The sequence below is a fragment of the Scyliorhinus canicula genome, chromosome 10 (assembly GCF_902713615.1).
Source record: "Scyliorhinus canicula chromosome 10, sScyCan1.1, whole genome shotgun sequence".
Classification (NCBI taxonomy): Eukaryota; Metazoa; Chordata; class Chondrichthyes; order Carcharhiniformes; family Scyliorhinidae; genus Scyliorhinus; species Scyliorhinus canicula.
Window position 1 is genome coordinate 151,163,246 of NC_052155.1, and position 19,529 is coordinate 151,182,774.

Below are 19,529 nucleotides of genomic sequence, written 5' to 3' on the forward strand. Positions count from 1 at the left end.
GTTTAATTTGCCACTTGAACCTATTCCACTAGCATGTCTATGTCCTCTCAAAGTCTATCTCCCACAATATTTCCAAGATTGCTGTCATCGGCAAATTGTGTCCAGTACAGTGCAACCAAGTCTAAGTCATCATATATATCAAGAAACGCAGTGATCCTAGAGCAAACCGTTGGGGAACATTGCTGTTTACTTTCCTCTCATTGAAAAAACAACCATTTACCATTACTCGCTGTGTTCTGCCGGCTCAGCTATCTTCATATGTCTCCATTGTCCTTCTTACTTCATCTGCTCATCTGCTGACAAGTCTTTAATGTGGCATTTTAGCAATGCCTTTTGGAAGGCCATGTACACTACATTAATCTCATTACCGTTAGCAACCTTCTCTGTTACCTCATCAAAAAAATCAATCACGTTAGTTAAACACGATTTGTTTTTAACAAATCCATGCTGGATTTTCTTAATTAATTGTAAGGATCCTCCCGTTTAATTCCTGTCTGTTCCCTTTCCCTCCTTTTATTATGTTGTGTTACTATTTCAATTTTTGTACCTGGACAATAAATGAGATCTATGCCTTTAAGATGGCTGCATGTTTAATTCGAGTGGTTGGTAAACTGAAGTAAACCTGTGTTCTCAAGTCTAGGCAGGCTTCAGGAGGTATTTACATTTCAAAACAACAGATTCAAGGGATATCAGTGCTGATACAGATTGATGGACTTAGCTGTTGGCCAATGGACTATTTTGAATGGACATGATTCTTATCAATGGACCGTGCTGATTGGTCTGGTTTTTCTCTGGAATGTTCCTTCCTCTGTGAGATTGTTTCCAGTTTAATTTTGTTTTGAACTCAGAGCTGAAGGAGGCTCTTTGAGTTTCTCTTTTCTCTCTCAAACACCTGACTGGAGACTCTGTTTTTTCCTCAGTAAAGCTGGAGGACATTCTAGTGAAACTGGAAACCAAGTAAGATTAAAACTCAGGGGGCGGCACCATGGCACAGTGGTTTGCACTGCTGCATCATGGTGCCAAGTACCCTGTTTCAATCCCGGCCCTGGGTCACTTCCATGTGGAGTTTGCACATTTATCACGTGTTTGCATGGGTCACACCCCCACAACCTGAAGATGAGCAGGCCAGGTGGATTGGCCGAGCTATATTGCCCCTTAATTGGAAAACAAAATTGGGTATTCTAAATGTATAAAAAAAGATTAAAACTCAGGCTGAGAATTGTGTTTGAGGAGAGACAGACAAAATCTTAAAGAAATCCAGACAAGCCACTGGCTAATGCTGGGCAAGTTGTTTAAAACCCTTTTTATATCTTGTGTGGGGATCTCTGTTCTTATCTCAGTGAAGCTGTTAGTCAGTCTGATGGAGTTGGAAACCAAAATGAATCAAGAAGGCCTGAGGCGGATATTTTGAGTAAGGGCTAGGTTAATAAAAGTTAAAGTGACTCACCAAAGGGAATCCCACAGCCTGGGAGTTCTGACTGAATGTTTTCCGCCAGACGATTCTCATTCGCAATCCAGTCGGTGGCTTCGATTCTTAATCATCCTGGAAGGATAGCCTGCTGCAACAACCTTGACATTGGAAGGATCTTTCATTTCATATTTTAATTCCTATTATTTTTTTACCGTTTCCCCTCCCTCTGTGTCGCCTGCCGAAACAGTCCAAAATGTTCAATGCTATGATGATCCGGCGGGCATGCCAGATTCGTTGGAAGTGGGAGCCAGCTCAATGCATCAGCATTCAAAATCTGTGTACCTGGCCTATGCTGAAAGATGTAGTCAGAGCCCATCAGCAACAAGGCCCACCGTCGTACTCTGGCAGGGGCAATTGGTGGTATTGATCATTCTTCATGAAGGAGCTCCAGTAGGGACTTGTGGTCAGCTATTATGTGAAATGTTGCCCGTAGACATGCTGGTGAAATTTCTTGATGCCGTATATTACGGTGTGGCCTTCCTTCTCAATTTGCGCACATTTTTGCTCAGCATCAGAGTGTGTTCTTGAGGCAAAGGCAATTGTCTATTCTGAGCCATCCTTCATTGTAGTTGGACAGCCCTAGTACCGCCGTTATGAAAAGCTGGCTGCTGCGCAGGAATTTGCGGGATTGGGAGCGCCGCAGACAACGGCTCCTTGGCTCTCCCGACATCCGCGGGTCACACCCCCGAATTTGAAGAACACTGCCCTATCCCATATGGCAATGCATTGCAGGTCAGAATGGGGGTTTTGTTCAGGTCAGAATGAACCAGTAGGTCCGATGGCGTGCAGATGGTGAAACTTGAATTCAAAAAACAAATCTGGAATTAAAAATCTAATGATGACCATGAAACCATTGCCGATTGTCGTAAAAACCCGTCTGGTTCACTGTTATCCTTTAGGGAAGGAAATCTGTCATCCTTACCTGGACTGGTCTGTATGTGACCTCCTGCCCCACAGCAATGTGGTTGACTCTCAACTGCCCCCTCAAGGGCAATTAGGGATGGGCAATAAATGCTGGCACAGCCTGCGATGGCCACATCCCAAGGACAAATAAAAAAAAGACTTGCTTAACATGTTTGGAAGGCTTGCTCCTGTGGTTCCTTCCAATGCCAACATTGGTGTTTTCCCAAGGGGATGTGTAATGGCACCAATATCATTGCTAGGTAGGGAATAAAACAACCGTAATAAGACATAGAAGCAGAATTAGGCTTCAATCATGGCTGATATTTTTCTCATCCCAGTTCTCTTGCCTTCTCCCTATAACCTAATCCCCTTATTAATCAAGTACCTATCTATCTCTGTCTTAAAAGCACTCAGTGGTTTGACCTCCACAGCCTTCTGCAGCAAAGAATTCCACAGATTCACCACCATCTGGCTGAAGAAATTCCTCCTCATCTCTGTTTTAAAGGATTGCCCCTTTAGTTGACCATCCCTAAGAAAGACTTTAATTCTGCCACATTCTCAGGTGTTGGGTCTTCTCTTATGGCTCTCTCCTTGTCTTGAAATGGGTGCAGGTCTTTTGAGTCCACTTTGAACCCTAGGCACGTGAACTCACTAGCCTGGAATGTGCAGTTCTCATGTTTGAGTCGGATTCCCAGATCTCAGAATCCTCTGAACTCCTCATCTAAACTTGCTAGGCGCTCCTCATGTGATGTTCCTGTTATTAGGGTGCCATGCAGGTAGGCCGTAACCTTCAGGATGCCTTGGAGGAGATTCTCCATTGTGCGCTGGAATATTGCACAGGCTGAGGAGATGCCAAAAGATAATCTGGTGTTTTATGCGCGTGAATCATCATAACGTTCCGGGAGTCCTAGTTGCAAGTGAGCATCACTGAGGTCGAGCTTTGTGTCTGTGCATAAACGTCTTCAGTTTGTGGAATTGAGTAATTATCCACTTGGGCTGTCAAGTTTATTGTAAGCTTGTAATCCCTGCATCTCCTAATGGAGTAGTCTGACTTCAAATTAGGGACGATGGGGGAATGCCCATTCTGAAAACTTTACGGGTCTGATAATTCCCAGCTCTTCCAGGCATTTAAGTTCGGCTTCTACTTTTTGGTGCAATGCTTGCTCTGAAAAACGTTGGTGTTGATTCTGGGTTGACAGAAATCTTGGCCTTTTCATCCCTTTATGTGACCCAACTCATTCTGGAACACATCCTTTCATTTTACAAACTTCCTGAAAGACGCTGCCCAAGATTTAAAACATTTCCAACCAGTTCAACTTGATTTGGCTCAGCCAATTCCATCCCATCAGGCTCGGTCAATATCCCTCGACAATGATCATAGGTAGCTTGGACTCTTATTGCTGATATGACACTGGATTCACAGTTGTTCCCAAAATATTTAGGGTCTCCCCCGTCTGTGTCACCAACTTGGCTTAAGTCCAAAGTCTGAACACCTCCTCGAAGATATTTAAATGTTTGTTCAGCCACAATTGTGGCCGACACCCTAGTTTTAACTTCTATCTTAATTGGTCTTCCATTTGCTCAGAGGACTGTCTCAATTGGAGCTGTTTTGCACACTTCCCACCACATTTTATTTGCATGTTTCAGGTTCTTCATCTGAATTCTCCTTTTTGTTCACTGGTGCTATGGTTTGCTGCTTTATTTTTTAATTGGTGCGTTCTGATGGGCACTGTAGCCACCTGGGGTGGCCACGTCCCAATTTCAAAATGGACACTCATGAGGAGTGTAGGGAAAATTGGCCAGCTACAGGGAACACAAGCAGGTGCAAGGTTTCCTGTGTATTAAGATTTGCAGAACCCAGACAGAACCGAAACCAATAGCCATCTACATACTAATGAGCGATCCCCAGAAACATTGAATCAATCGGGACCAAACCAGACTCCCCGGCGCCAGTGGGAGCTAGGACAAAGGCAGGCCAACGGACACATAGGGCCCGACCAACGATCAGGGAATAACTCCAGTATTGGAGAAAATCGATGAGAACGATTGAGACCTGATCCAATTAATTGGGACCAAGTCCAGGTCCGCCCAAAAGGGCGTGAAACCCCTGGGACCTATAAGATAGCGTCCCCAAGTTCAGTTCGCTTTCTTGGCAGCTCTCAAAGAACTCTTGACCGTGACTCTCAGCGAGGAGAGACCTGCCTATCAGCTGCATCAACCAAGTAAGTCCCAAGTCAACGCACGCCACGAGATAGACGCTCCTAGCTACTATTCCGTACCAGTTTGAAGCCAGCAGATTCAGAACCGGACGAAGGCCATTGTTCCTCTGACCTGGTGGGTCATTCGAAAGCTAAGTATAGGCCTTTAGTAGCAGTGATAGTTTAGTAAGTAGAGTTTATGCATGAGTAGTGATTGACTGTGTGTATAATAGATGTGTATTGATTTGAAACTTACTAACTGGTGTATTGAGTTATTGATCAGCACTTGACTTTGAACCTCGTGGTGGTATCAGAAAGATACCTGGCCACTCTAGAGCAAAGGTTATTAAAACAGAGCAATTAAAGAGAAAGCATAACGAGCAACAGCACAGCAACATGTCTGGGTATGGCCCTTCCTATTGCACTGAAAGCAAGTAACCTCCCTGCAGTGGCACAATTCACACACTGAAAACAGTCATTTTGACTCCTGGGCTGATCACTGACGATCCTGTTCATGGAATTGTGGCTGTACTTCCTATGCCTGTTGACCTGTCTACGAGACTTGCAACCTTACCACCCCACAACTGGTTCACCTCGCCCTCTTGCATGCTTTGAAGTTCTTCTTAAAAAAAATATTTTTATTCTCCTCCTTTTTCACATTTTCTCCCAAATTTACACCCACCAACAATAAACAATAATCAGCAACAAATATGTCAATCCCCATAATGACAACGATCCCATCCTCTCACCAAACCCCAACATGCTTTGAAGTTCTGACGCGCCCCCTCTCAGCACACTCGGTTGCCTGGGCGATCTCAATCGCCCTGAGTAGGATAATCTTCATTTCAGTCAGAAGCTTCTTTTGCATACTAATGTTTTAATATCGCATATTAAACGTGGCACGCAACATTGCACCAAACCCGTAATGCTCGGCCATTTGCCTGAGTTTGGCCAACAAAGGTGGAGGTAGTTTGTCCTGGGTCCCTGGCAGATGAGTTGAACTTGTATCACTGTATAAGGATTGAGGTTCTGGGGCTGAAATGCTCCCTGAACAGCTTCACCAACTGGTCAAATTACATCATGTCATGACGAAGCCTCCGGGGACGTCAAACGTCTTATAAGGTTGTAGGTTGTTGGCCCAAAAACTGTTAATAGGATAACTTTCTGTTTATCCTGCCCCTGTTATTTCATTTGCTGTGAAGAAATAATGGAGCTGGCCAATATGGTGGATCTAGTCTTTGGCCCCCTGATCGAATGTCCAACTTCCCAATAGAGAGTTTTTTTCACTCACTGTTCTCTGGTACCATTGACTCTTTCCGACTATGGGTTCGCCTTGGAGGCTTTTCCTTCCCCCTTTGAATTCAACAGCTGCAGCTTGCGAGCAATCCAGTTTATACTGATCATCAATGTGGTGGCTCAAGGAGAAACAGGGAGCTAGTAGCAATGAAGAACAAATTGTTTATTGGCAATTGACAAGAGTAACCAATGTACTGGCATAGAGTCTCTACACATGTGTTCACACTCTGGTTCCTGGATTCACTCTGACTCCGTGGGCCCCGCTCTTTGTCCTCATTGGTCAGAGTTTGTGCACTCCTGCACAATGGGCCCCAAGCCAGTCACATGGGCCATGAAAGTCATTAAAGGGACCGCACTACCGCAGAAACACACGTGGGGTTTTGGGGGGAAAAGGAAGGAGAATGTCACTAAGTCATAATGTTCATTCAGACAGCCAGTATGGACATGATGGGCTGAATTACCTCCTTCTGTGCCGTAACAATTCAGTGATTCTGTGAAAATGGATCTTGTCGGCAGGGACACCATGTATAAATCTCTGCAAAAAAGGGGCAAAAAAAACCCAATGTTGCCTTCACCCTGATTGCCAGCTTTGTAGGTAGCTGTATCAAGCTGTACAAAAGACCCTCAGTACTCAAACACCAAGAACTGGATTTTCCTGTTGGAGGCTTAAATCGAGTGGTGCATTTGATTCCGGGTCATGACCACAGTTCCGTCTCCAACGTACCATGAAGTGCAATTTTCACAAGAACAGGGTCTAGGGTCTTAGTAATCCTAGAGCCGGCTCTGCCATCCATTTAGTAGCGATGGAGGCTATGTGGGGGAGGGGGAAACAGCAGGGGAGTGGGCCATGTTCTGGCCTGAATTGGCATTCATTGCTGTGGCTGCTGTCTGTGTGTGGTCTTCAAGAAATGAGAGAGTCTTCTATATGGCCAAGGCAAATGGAAAGCTGAGTCCTGGGATGGGGTAGGGAAAGGTTGGTTCGTAAAATGTTATTAATGTTCAGTAGTTTATTGTTCAAATTTTCACTTTATTGTGTTACATAAATCTGTTTTGGTGCTGCCTTCACAGAGGTAGTCTTCACAGAGCTCCAAAAGGCTGACCCACCACCCACGGAAACCTCACAATGTCAGAAGGTGAGCTCTTAACTAGCTACCTAATGACCTTAATCCATCCTATTGCCAAAGTGGACAATTTGACTTTCCCGTGTACCCTAGCTCTCTGCTGACCTGGGGAAAGACATCAGAGTTGGGATTGAGGCAACAGACCGACATGCAGGCTGCCAGCGCCATTTTACTTTGCCATCCTGCCTCGGTTCTATCCCAATTTGGGATGGGAAGATACAGTTTCAAGTGCCATTGCATGCAGAGATTCTATCTGTCCCCCCCCCCCCCCCCCCCCCCCGTTGCAAAGCAGGGGTCTGGCCTCTTTGAATTGGAACAAAGCATTCAGTTGGACCGTGCCGTACCACTTGTCCCTCTGCTGATGTCTTGTTTACAGGGCCGGCATCTGCTTTGAAACTTCTGAAACCACGTGTTATTGTAGTGGCAAATTCCTACCCACAGCTGGTGTCACCATTTTCACAGAACCTCAGCAAAAGTTTCCCACTTATCATTGTAGTGATATGTATATATAGAGACATGTGAAGGGTTAATGATTACATCTCAGTGTAACACAACCACTAGAGGGCAACACTATAAATATGAGAACTCAAAGGATCTTGAGTCTCTTCCAACCAGGAGTGCCTAGACAGCAGAGTGTTAGAGAGATAGATCACAGCATAGTTAGCACATGTAGTTTGAATTAGTTAAATACTTTAAAATAGATTACTTGATTACTAGTTATAGTTCTGTAGTGTGTAAACTCAATAATCAATTCATTAATCAATAAATCCGTTTTGTTTTAAGTTGAAGATTGGTGGCTTCTTCAGAATCACACCATCAGACCATTCTGGATATATAAAGCAAAGAGTAATAATATAATACCAAAGAGTAATATAACAGTCATGATTGATGTGGAGAGGTTTCTTGTCTCTTTTGACAGCATCCTTGAATCAGAACTTTGGGCATCCTGCTGGACTCTTGGCATGAGTTATCTTCCCACTTCACAAATCTTCAGGGATGCAGCCACCTTATTCCTGTGGACATGCCCAAGCCAGCAAAACCTTCTTTGCTTGATTAGCATTAGCATGCATGACAGGATTGCCCTTGAAAGGATTGCATCACTGATGACTTTAGGCAGAATCTTGTGCCTTCCCTGTGGCAGGTTTGGTGGTTGAGTCATATTTAATCAGGCAGGTGAGAATCTTGGCACCTTCCTGCCTCCACCCCAATTAAGTTGATGGTGGGGTTGATGTGATTGTGGCCCTAATTCCCCTGCACTGCCAAACCCCTACAATTGTTTTTTTGTAGATCAATAATCTGTCTATCTCAGCCTTGAATATGTTTTAATGACTCAGTCTACATTTCTCTCAGGAAGAGAATTGCAAAGACTGACAACCAACTGGGAGAAGAAATTCATCCACATCATCTTAAATGGATGAATTCCCATGTTTAAACCATGCCCCGCAGCTCCAGATTCCCCCCACCAGGGAAAGCATCCTCTGAACATCTACAATGTCAAGCCCACTCAAGAAGATTACCTCTCATTCTTCCAAACTCCAGTGTGTATTGGCCCAACCTGCTCAATCTTTCCTCATAAGGCAAACACCTTCAGCCCAGGAACCAACCTGGTGAGCTATCTCTAAACTACTTTCAATACAAGTAAGACCAAAACTGTACACAGTACTCTAGATGTGGTCTCACTAATGCCTTGAACATTATAGCAAGACCACCCTATTTTTATACTCCATCCACTTTGCAATGAAGGCCAATATTACATGTGCCGCTGTACCTATATTAAGATCCCAGAGCAGACCCCTACATTTGTTAAGATACCGGGCCTGAACACCAAATATTTCTAATTTTATATTAAAACAAATTTTATTCTTAATACAGGGTTGAATGCATTAACATCACATAAAATAGCTTTTACAATTAACAATTAAACAATTCTGGATAATCCCTTTACCAGCAAATGACATTAATCATGGGGTCTCCATCACCACCATACACCCCATACTACAGCCAGGCACCAAAATAAAGTGATGCCAACCTCCAACCACCTGCTTTCTCCCTTAGTCTTCTCTTCAGTCGGCACCTCAATCCATTAACTCACGGAAGACTGATCAACTTCATCAAACATTATTATTGTTTGAAAATTAATTGAATGAGAAAATAAACAGATAACTTCACCCAGGTGACCCATCAAACGCAACTAATGATGTGTCACCTTGCGAACACGCCCACTCCAATGAGGTGCTCCTCTCTGTGGCTGACAATGAGGTGGAGACAACCTGGTCCATTTAGTACAGATGCCTATGGTTCTACCCTTGTCTTGGATTTGCCCGAGAGGTCTCCTCCGCAGGTTCCTGAGCCTACGCTCTTGCAGGGGCAACCTATATTACAGGGCGTTCATCATGGATGTTGGAGAGGCTGAGGAGGCAAGGGATGACGCATGTGACCCCGCTCATCAGTCTCTGACTGCTTTAACCCATTAATGACATTCTTCAATCCTGAACGAGGCCACCAGCTGCAACAAAGTTGCATCCACTCCTCACATCTCTGCACCACCAGCGACACTGAGCGGGCAGTGCAACAGCGAGTACCACACGCTGCTTCTGTACTCATTAGGAGTGGTGCTGCATATCGGTGGCCATACTCTCGACAGAGGAGCTCCTGTGCTCAAATGCCTGGGACTTGACAGAGCACATGCACTTCATGCACTCCTCCATTGACATCCCATGCTTTGCAATGCCTCAGAGATCTCTGACAATAGGGATCTCATCTGTGTCTGATGCTGCAGGAAGTACTCCTTGTATGTGAGACCTGAGGACCAGTATCTTCACCCTACAAAGCACAGCTGTGTGTCTCCTCCATTCTCTGAAGCGGACTTCCCACATCTGCCCCTGCCTCCTCCTCGCTCATGATGTGCTGCTCACCTTGTGCTCCTTGCTCTCAGCAAGATGATGGCCCCATGAGGTGAAAATGTTTCTGCTGGTGGTTGGTGCAGAGGTAGGATGTGATGGTGCATGCTTTGTGCACGAGGCTGGCAACATCTGTGCTATTGCGCTCTCTGGGTTGCCGGCTGCAGGCTCTGCAGGGGTAATAAGAACATAGGAATTAGGAGCAAAAGTAGGAAATTCAGCCCCTCGAGCCTGCTCCGCCATTCAATCAGATGATAGGTGATCGCTTCCTAGGCCAGTATTTATTACCCAACCCTACTTGCCCTCGAGGAGGTGGTGGCGAGCCACCTTCTTAAACCACTGTAGTCCATGTGTTGTCGGAACACCCACAGTGCTGTTAGGAAGGGGGCTCCAGGATGTGACTAGGTACTGGCTCTGACAATGTTAGGGAACACTATGGGCATGGAGTCTGTTGAGTTTGTGTACATGCTGCTGTGCACAGCGTTAAAAGCCAATCACCTAGTGCAGCTTTCTATCACCTTCCCAAATCTTATGAGGTCACTGAAGTGCTTGTCACACTGGACTAACATCCTCCTTAACATGACATGATTGCTGATCTCCTCCACCGCCTCCAGCCATTCCCTTTTGATCATCTGGGAGGATAGTGGGGAGTTTTGACTGGAAAAAGGATATCCTGTCTCTAGGCCATTGACTTAGTGAGAACTTCTAGTGAGGTATTTGGAAATTTTGGGGCCATCTGTACTTATCTGCTCCTTCCAGGGGGCCCTGACCCTATTTGGATCTGTGTTTAGACATTACGACAGTAAGCAGCAAGCCTAGTTATGGCTGCCATTCGACCTTTCAAAGACCTCTCCATTAGTATTTCCTGATGTGAAGATGCCGGCGTTGGAATGGGGTGAGCACAGTAAGAAGTCTTACAACACCAGGTTAAAGTCCAACAGGTTTATTTGGAATCACTAGCTTTTGGAGCGCTGCTCCTTCAGCGCAGATGAAAGAACTGCGCTCCGAAAGCGAGTGATTCCAAAGAAACCTGTTGGACTTTAACCTGGTGTTGTAAGACTTCTTCGTATTTCCTGCCTTCAGGCTGCTCCCTGTAATGCCAATTAGGCACAGGACGACCCTCGGATTAGGGTTAGGGTTAGGCACAGGACGACCCTCGGGACCAACAATTCACCTACATTTAAAAATTGTGTTGCGTAAGTGATGCTGATGCATCACTGGGAATGCTGTAGTAGACCGGTTCCTGATTGAGGAATGAAAATGAAGTCTTAGGGTTTCACTGCCACCTACACTGTCCTCGAGGCAGCTGCATTAGGGATGAGACTGCCATCCACCACCTCATGGAATGTGACTTTGAAAGAAAGAGATGCAGTGGTTTCTGTTGATGTTTATCACAAATAGCTTTATAACAAAGGGCCGTGTGTGCTATGGGCTGCTCCCAATGATGCACACTGAGACAAACAACAACTGCAACTGGGGGACAATTAAAGATGCTCTTTGGTCTGCCTGAAATTTATTGGTCTTCCAGCGCAAAGAGCTGTCCACACAGAGCATTGCACACACTGTGGTGGAGGCTCAAAATGGGAGGCCCCTGCCTAAGGTCCTTCTGTCATTGTAAACGGATCCAGAACCAGCGTAAAATCCCATGAGCTGTATGTTTGGCTTGAAATATTTACTGTACATATAATCTGTAATCATATATGTAGTGAACTACCTCAGCCCACCACATACTGAATTGAAATAAACTGAGCTTCATGTAATGTCATATTTGACCTTTTATGTCATGTGCTTTTCCAAGTTTTATTAACATGGTATATTTTAGGAAAAAAGTGGTTGTTGAAACAGTATATTTCCACTCACTTGATGACGCAAGCAATTTCAAGAGTTGTTAATATTTCCATAACATAGATTTTCCAAAAAGGACCCCTTGCAGCTGAAGAACTCTGAATGGGATGTAAGGTCATTTGTTTAATTTTTTACAAGTAAAATGTTATTTAATATTGAACTACAAACTACAATGTTGCAGATTAAATATATGTTGATATATATTGCACGTAAGGTATTATTATAAAATATAGTCAAGCATTCCAATTAACACTATTTATATTTCCTACATTCCCCTTCTGGTTGACCCAACAAATAAAAAACATCACTAAATAAAGTTACAGTTTGTAATTTCTGCATCAACCATACTGAAAATTTGTTTCACTTATTTTATAGCAGGATGAAAGTGAACAAAGTTGTATAAATTAGAGTACATTTTAAAGGACTGCTCTCTCTGTACAGGAATGTACTTATGGTGAAGAAATAAAAAAGCAAATAAGCCCAACTGGAAGAAGTGCCGAAATTGACCAGTTGGCGACAGCAGTGTGTTGATAACTCGTGCTCAGTATTCGGGTCTTTTTCCATTTGCACAGACAGCGCCCTCTGTTGTCCATTCAGCAGGAAACCTGCAGCCCTGTCACAGCAAGTTCCCAGCAAAAATAACACCAGATTTTGCCAGAACATTAATAGAGACCTGACTCAAAGGAAATAAAGATTTGGTACTTAATATTCCTGGCGACAAGACATTCAGGAAAGATAGGGCAGAAAAAATTAGGTGGGGGGGGGGGGGGGGGGGGGGGCGGGCAGTTGGTAATATTGGTTAAAGGAACTATGACAAAAAAAATCTGGCATTTGTCTTGTCCTTTTCATTCCCAGTGGACACTTCGGTCTTAAAGTACATTATAACCAGTGAAGTACCTTTGATGTGTAGTCACTATTGAAATATTGGATTCTGGAGCACATTTGTACACAGCAAGGCTCCACAAACAGCTAAGGCCAGACAATCTTATGTTGTGTGATTTTTAAAAAATGTTTTTATTCTCCATTTTCACATTTTCCTTCAAAATTTACACCCCACCCACAGACAGTCCACGGTAACAAATACAAAATCAATCCCCTTAACAATAACAACGATCCCATCCTCCCACCACCCCCAAACAACGGCCCATCTATCAATATATGCATCCAATAAAACAAGCCCTCCCAAGGTGGAAACAAAAAACAAAGGAGAAAAAGAAAAAGGAGTCCGGGACCGCCCATGGTCACCATTAACCTATAGAGTCCACTACCCCCCCCCCCCCCCCCTACACTCAATGCCATCTGAAAGAGTACCGTACATGATACCCAAGAGTTGTAAACACCCCACCCCCCCTCCAACTCCTCCCCTCCACTGCCTCTTGTAAAACTCCTCCTCCCAACCTCGGTTCCTTCCCCCCAACTTTCCACCCTGGCTAGGCCCCTCGGACCGTGTCCTGCCAGGCTCCGATGGCCGCAGCCCCTCCCCCCATCTCACTCCCGTTCACTGGCCAGCTTAAACCGGCCAGCATGGAGGCCCCCGCTCGGGTCCCTTTCCCGGCCCTAGGAAAGCCCAGAAATCCCCTTTTAGCACACAAACCCCGCATATCCACCTACACCCCAAAGAGCTCTCATTTTGAGTGAAAGTCCCATCACTTCCCTTGTCCCAATATAAACAACCGTGGCTCCTTTAGCCCATACACCCGCACGCAGTGAAACAAAAAAGAAGAAAATACAGTCATGAGGTTACATCGGCACATGGCCATTTCTAAATTTCTCAGTTCTGCCTTCGCAAACTCCTCCGCTGCTTCCTGTTCCAAAGTAAAAGTCCTTGAGCTTGTAAGTCACCCTCAGCTTCGCTGGATATACAATGTCGCACTGCACCTTGCTAATGTACAGTGCCCTCTTCACCCGGTTGAAGGCAGCCCGCCTCCTCGCCAGCTCCACTGTAAAGTCCTGATATACATGTATACCAGCTCCAGCCCACTGCACCACCCGCTTCTGCTTGACCCATCACAGGACCTTCTCCTTCACACTGTACCTACGGAAGCACAGAGTCACTACCTTTGGCAGCTCATTCGCCTTTGGTACAGGCCTCCACGACCAGTGAGCCCGATCCAGTTCTTATCGGGAGGGATCCTCCCCCTCCCCCAATAGTTTCGGCAGCATCGTGGCAAACTACTCTAGTCGGCCTCGGCCCTTCAACTCCTTCGGGCAACCCCACAATCCTCAAATTCTGTCGCCTGGATCTGTTTTCCAGGTCTTCCATTTTTCCTAGAAGATCCTTGTTAATCTCCATCACCTTCCGCATCTCCTTCCCCATCGAGATAAGTTGATCACCGTGCTGCAATAATGTCTCCTCCACTTCCTTCGGCGCCACCCCTTGCTCCCGCACCTCCGCCACTGTGCTCGCCACCGCAGTCGTCACCGGGGAAATCGCCTCCTCCACCAGCACACTCAATCTCCTTCCTCATTGTCTCCATGTATTTTGTAAACTGCCTTTCGACATCTGCAGCCATTACCTTAGTCATTTCTTCAGCTGTAAGCAATGCGGCCTCCCCTGGTGCTCCAGCCTCCATTTTCCTTGGTGACCCCGCGGTGACCTTTCCACTCCCTGACGGACCTTCAGCTGTTTTTTTTACGGCCGTTTATTTGCTCACCCTCGACATTTTCCTTCACCGTGTCTTCACTGTGCCTTCTCCCTGCTTTTGCCACCTCCGTGGAGCGGGCTTAAAGCCCCGAAAATGCAGTTCCCGAATGGGAGCCCTCCATTGTGCGGCTGCCTCCCGCCCGCCGTCACCAGAAGTCCCATCTTGTGTGATATTGATTGAGTTATAAACATTGGGCAGGGTACCAGGGATAACACCCCAGCTCTTCTTCGAAATAATATGAGATCTTTTATATGCGGTTGAGAGGTCAGATGGGTCATAATTTAGCGCCTCATCCAAACGACAGCACCTCCAACAGTGCAGATTTCCTGCAGCGCTGTACTGGAGTGTCAACCTTTATTTTTATACTTAAGTTAGGGCGCCACAGTAATACAGTGGATTAGCACTGTTGCTTTACAGCTCCAGGGTCCCAGGTTCAATTCCCGGCTTAGGTCACTGTCTGTGCGGAGTCTGCACATTATCCCCGGTGTCTGTGTGGGTTTCCTCCGGGTGCTCCGGTTTTCTCCCACAGTCCAAAGATGTGCAGATTAGGTGGATTGGCCATGCTAAATTGCCCTTAGTGTCAAAAAAGGTTAGGTGGGGTTACTGGGTTACGGGCATAGGGTGAAGGTGTGTGGTTAAGTAGGGTGCTCTTTCCAAAGGCGGTGCAGGCTCAATGGGCCAAATGGCCTCTTTCTGCACTGTAAATTCTATGATTTTATAAGTCCTGGAATTAAACTTAGAATTTTCTTATATATCACTTGCAAAGGATAATATAGTTGACGAGCCAAGGACAGACTCCATTTGATTGGAATTAAGGAACAATTGAGGGGCAATTATAATACTGGGCATATATTATTACCCATTAAATTGTGACAAAGAGATAGAGGAATACATTTTCAGGAAAATCATCAAAAGATGCAAGAACTACAGAATAGTGGAAATAGGAGATTTCTCTTATCATAAAATATTACCTATGATAGAAAAAGTGTGTACAAGAAAAAAGCAGGAGGATTTACTGAAATATGGACAAGATAACTTTTTTGATCAGAGTGTTTCCAGCCAATGAGGAAGGAAAGGAAGCTGCATTGGATCAAGTTCTGGGGAATGAATTGTGGCATGTGGAATATGCTGGAAAAGTAATGGAAAAGGACAAGGTGCATTACTATTTTGCATAGTAATCTTTGATCTGGTACTAACCTCTGATATAGTCAAATGCCTTCTGGAAATCCAAGTACAGCACATCCACAGGTTCCCCTTTATCCACAGGGTTAACAGGGCTCTCAACCATGTCCGACCCATCTCCCACATCTCTGCTCTCACCCCCTCCCCTCCCTCCCAGAACCAGGATAGGTTCCCGTGTCCTCACTTTTCCCCCCACCAGCCTCCCCATTCAAAGAATCATCCTCAGCCAGTTCCGTCAAGTCCAGCATGATGCCACCATCAAACACATCATCCCCTCATTCCCCATTAGCATTTTGCAGGGATAACCTGGTCCACTCCTCCATCACCCCCGACAGCTCACCTTCTTCCCACGGCACCTTCGCGTGCAATCGCAAAAGGTGTAATACCTGCCCCTTTACCTCCTCCCTGCTCACCATCCCGGGGTCTAAACACTCTTTTCAGGTGAGGCAGCGTTTCATGGGCATCTCCTCTAATCTTGTCTATTGCATTTGCTGCTCCAAATGCGGTTTACTCTACATTGGAGAGATTAAATGCAAATTGGGTATCCGCTTTGCAGAACATCTTCAGTCCATCCGCAAGCAGGACCCAGAGCTTCCTGTCGCTCGCCATTTCAACTCACCGTCCTGCTCTCACATCCACATGTCCGTCCTTGGCCTATTGCAATGTTCCAGTCAAGCCCAACACAAACTGGAGGAACAGCACCTCATCTTCCGATTAGGCACGTTACAGCCTTCTGGACACTGAGTTCAACAACTTCAGACTGTGAACTCTCTCCTTCACCTTCACCCAATTTTTATTTCAATCAATTTATTTTCATTTCTCCCATTGATCCGATTTTCCCTCACATTTGTCCCCCCATACCCCACTTGTGCCATCTGTTCCCTGTCCCTAGTTGCCATTAGGCACATTTCTCTGTCATTAACACACTGTAATCTGTTTATGTGCCACTATCAGCACCTTACTTGGCTTAATCACTCCCATTCACATTCCCTTTGTATTTCTGTCCATGACCTCTTTGTCAATCTCCACCTATCGTTGGCCCTCCATCCAGCCCCACTGCTCCACACCCTCCCACAACAATATAAATCTGACCCTATTTCCAATTCGCTCCAGCTTTGACAAAGAGTCACCCACATCCGAAAAGTAAGCTCCCTTCTCTCGCCACAGATGCCATCAAACCTGCTACAATTGTCTGGTATTTTCTGTTGTTGTCCCCATTATCTATGTTGCTTGTTACTTCCTCAAAGTACTTGGACAAATTAGTCAAACATGATGTTCCTTTCACAAACCCATGTTGACTGCCTGATTGCAATGCAATTTTCTAAGTTTCGCACTCTAGCCTCCTTAATAATACATTCCAGCATCTTCCCTATGCCCTGTAGTTTCCAGCTTTCCATCTCCCTCCTTTCTTGAATAGAGATCACATTTTCTATTTTCAAATCGGATAGGACCTTTCCAGAATTTAGGGAATGTTAGAAAATTAAAACAATGGATCTACTATTTCAGTAGCCCCTTCTTTTCAGACACTGGGATGACTTGGGAAGTGTCTGTGTTTAGTTCTAATAATTTTCTCAGTGCCCTTTCCCTGGTGATCGTAATAGTTTTAAGTTCTGCCCCCGCTATCAATTTTGATTCACAGTTATTTCTGGGACATTATTTGTATCCTTTATAATGAATACAGATGCAAAATATCTGTTCAATTCATCTGCCATTTCCTTACTTTCAATGATTAACTCCCCAGCCTCACTCTCTAGAGGACTGATGCTCATTTATTCTCTTCTTTTTAAAATACTTGGAGAAACTCTGTTTTTATATTGCCAGCTAGTTTCTTTTCTTATACTCAAATCCCCCCCCCCCCCACCTTATTCATCTTTTAGTCTTTGCTGCTCTTTATATTTGATTCAAACAAATGATTTGCCACTCATCTTTGTGGATTTAAACATGTTTTCTTTCAATTCAATAATATCCTTAGTTTAAGGTGTGCTTTTCCTTTGAGTCCTTCTTACTCACTGGAATATATATTTTCTGAGTATTCTGAAATAGCTCCTTAAATATCTGCCTCTGCATGACCTGGTCCTTCATTTGATTTCCCAGTTCACTTTAGCCAATTCTATTGTTCTGATGTCATAATTGTCCTTATTCAGCTTTAAAACACTAGTCTTATATCCACTCCTCTCTCCCACAAACTGAATGTGAAATTCAATGATAATTATGATCACTGTAACCTAGGGGCATCTTCACTTTGAGGTAATTAATTAATCCTGTCTCATTGCATGTTCTAGTGCATGATCTAGAGCGTGCTCTCTAGTTGGTGCTGGAATAAACTGTTCCAAAAACACTCCTCTGAACTTATCATACTATTCACGAAGAGTCAAATGGCCTCCTTCTGTTCTGTAAAACTCTATGACATACATGCTACCCTTTCCAATTTGATTTGTCCACTATATGTAGATTCAAATTACCCACAATTATCCCTATACCTTTCTCAGAAACCCTATTTTGTCGTGTGTACCCCATCCCACTGTCCTTCCTATATGTGACGTAGCCTTGAAGAGTCAGGCTTTTTCATCCTAAAGCCATGTCTTTGTAATGACTATCAGGTTGCGTTCCCCAGTACAGATACCAATGTTGCACCTTCTTTATCTAAACCACAGTGTGGTTAACCCATATACGATGGACAAATGATCACACAAGTTGTTTAGTACAATAACTGTTTATTAACATTTGCACGGTTAATTACTTAGTTAATCACACATTCATGCACATTGGACTATAAACGAATACACTTAAAAATAATAATAATAATCACTTATTGTCACAAGTAGGCTTTAATGAAGTTACTGTGAAAAGACCCAGTCGCCACATTCCGGCGCTTGTTCGAGGAGGCCGGTATGGGAATTGAACCCATGCTGCTTGGCATTACATACCACCTGTTTAGCCCGCTGTGCTAAAACAGCCCCTCATTAAATTAACTTAACTTCCAGGTGACTGGCAAGTACAGAGCAGATATGGCCTTATCTGAGATCTGGTAGTGCTGGAGTTCTTGTTGCTTGGTCGTCAGTGTCCTCTGTTCTGGTCCCTCTGTGGATGGCATGGATGGTGCTCTTCTTGGCTGGTGATGGATTCACTGTTGTTGTTGGCTGTCGAAGTTGCAGTCGCAAGCTGAAGGAGAGAGAGAGCTGCTTATGTGGTGCAGCGCCCTTTAACCTGCTTGGATTTTCATGCCCCTTTTGTGGGTGGTCTCTGGGTCATTGTCAATCAATTGATCAGGGCTCCATCACCCTGATCAATCAAGTCCAATCGGGGACTGCCACATTGATTTTGGGGTGGGCACTCAGTGGCCATGCCTGGAAGTGTTGGGAGCAGTGGCTTGGGTGCCGCTGGTTCTGGTAAACAATGTGATTGACAGGATAGTTCTATTGTTCCTGGGATGCCTGGAGATGACCGTTTTCCTGGGCTGTTAAAAACGTCTGAGCTGCAACTTTGTATATTTGCAGGCTGCAGCCTGTTTGTGTTCAGGCTTGACCAAATTTTTCATCGATCTTTGCAGGTGGCCATTTTAGATGGCCACACCAGTGCCCCATGAATTAAACCCATTTCTCCCACACCAATCTTTGAGTCCTGCATTTAGCTCTAATTTTATTTATTCTACACTAAATTTGCTGGTGGCTCAGGCAGTAATCAAGAGATTATTACTTTTGAGGTTCTGCTTTTTAATTTTGTCCTAACCTCAAATACTCCCTCAGCTGCACCTCTTTCCTACCTCCATGTTATTGCTACCTACATAGACCATGACCACTGAATCCGCCCATTACAAGTTTCTCTCCAACCCAGACACCCCCCAGGCATTGAGCAAGTAGCATAACCACCGAGACGTACCCGTTCTTGTATGGACAGAGCTCTATCTATGGCCTGACTGTACAGACCCCTACTACACAACATTCCTGTTACCTCCCCCCACTTGAATG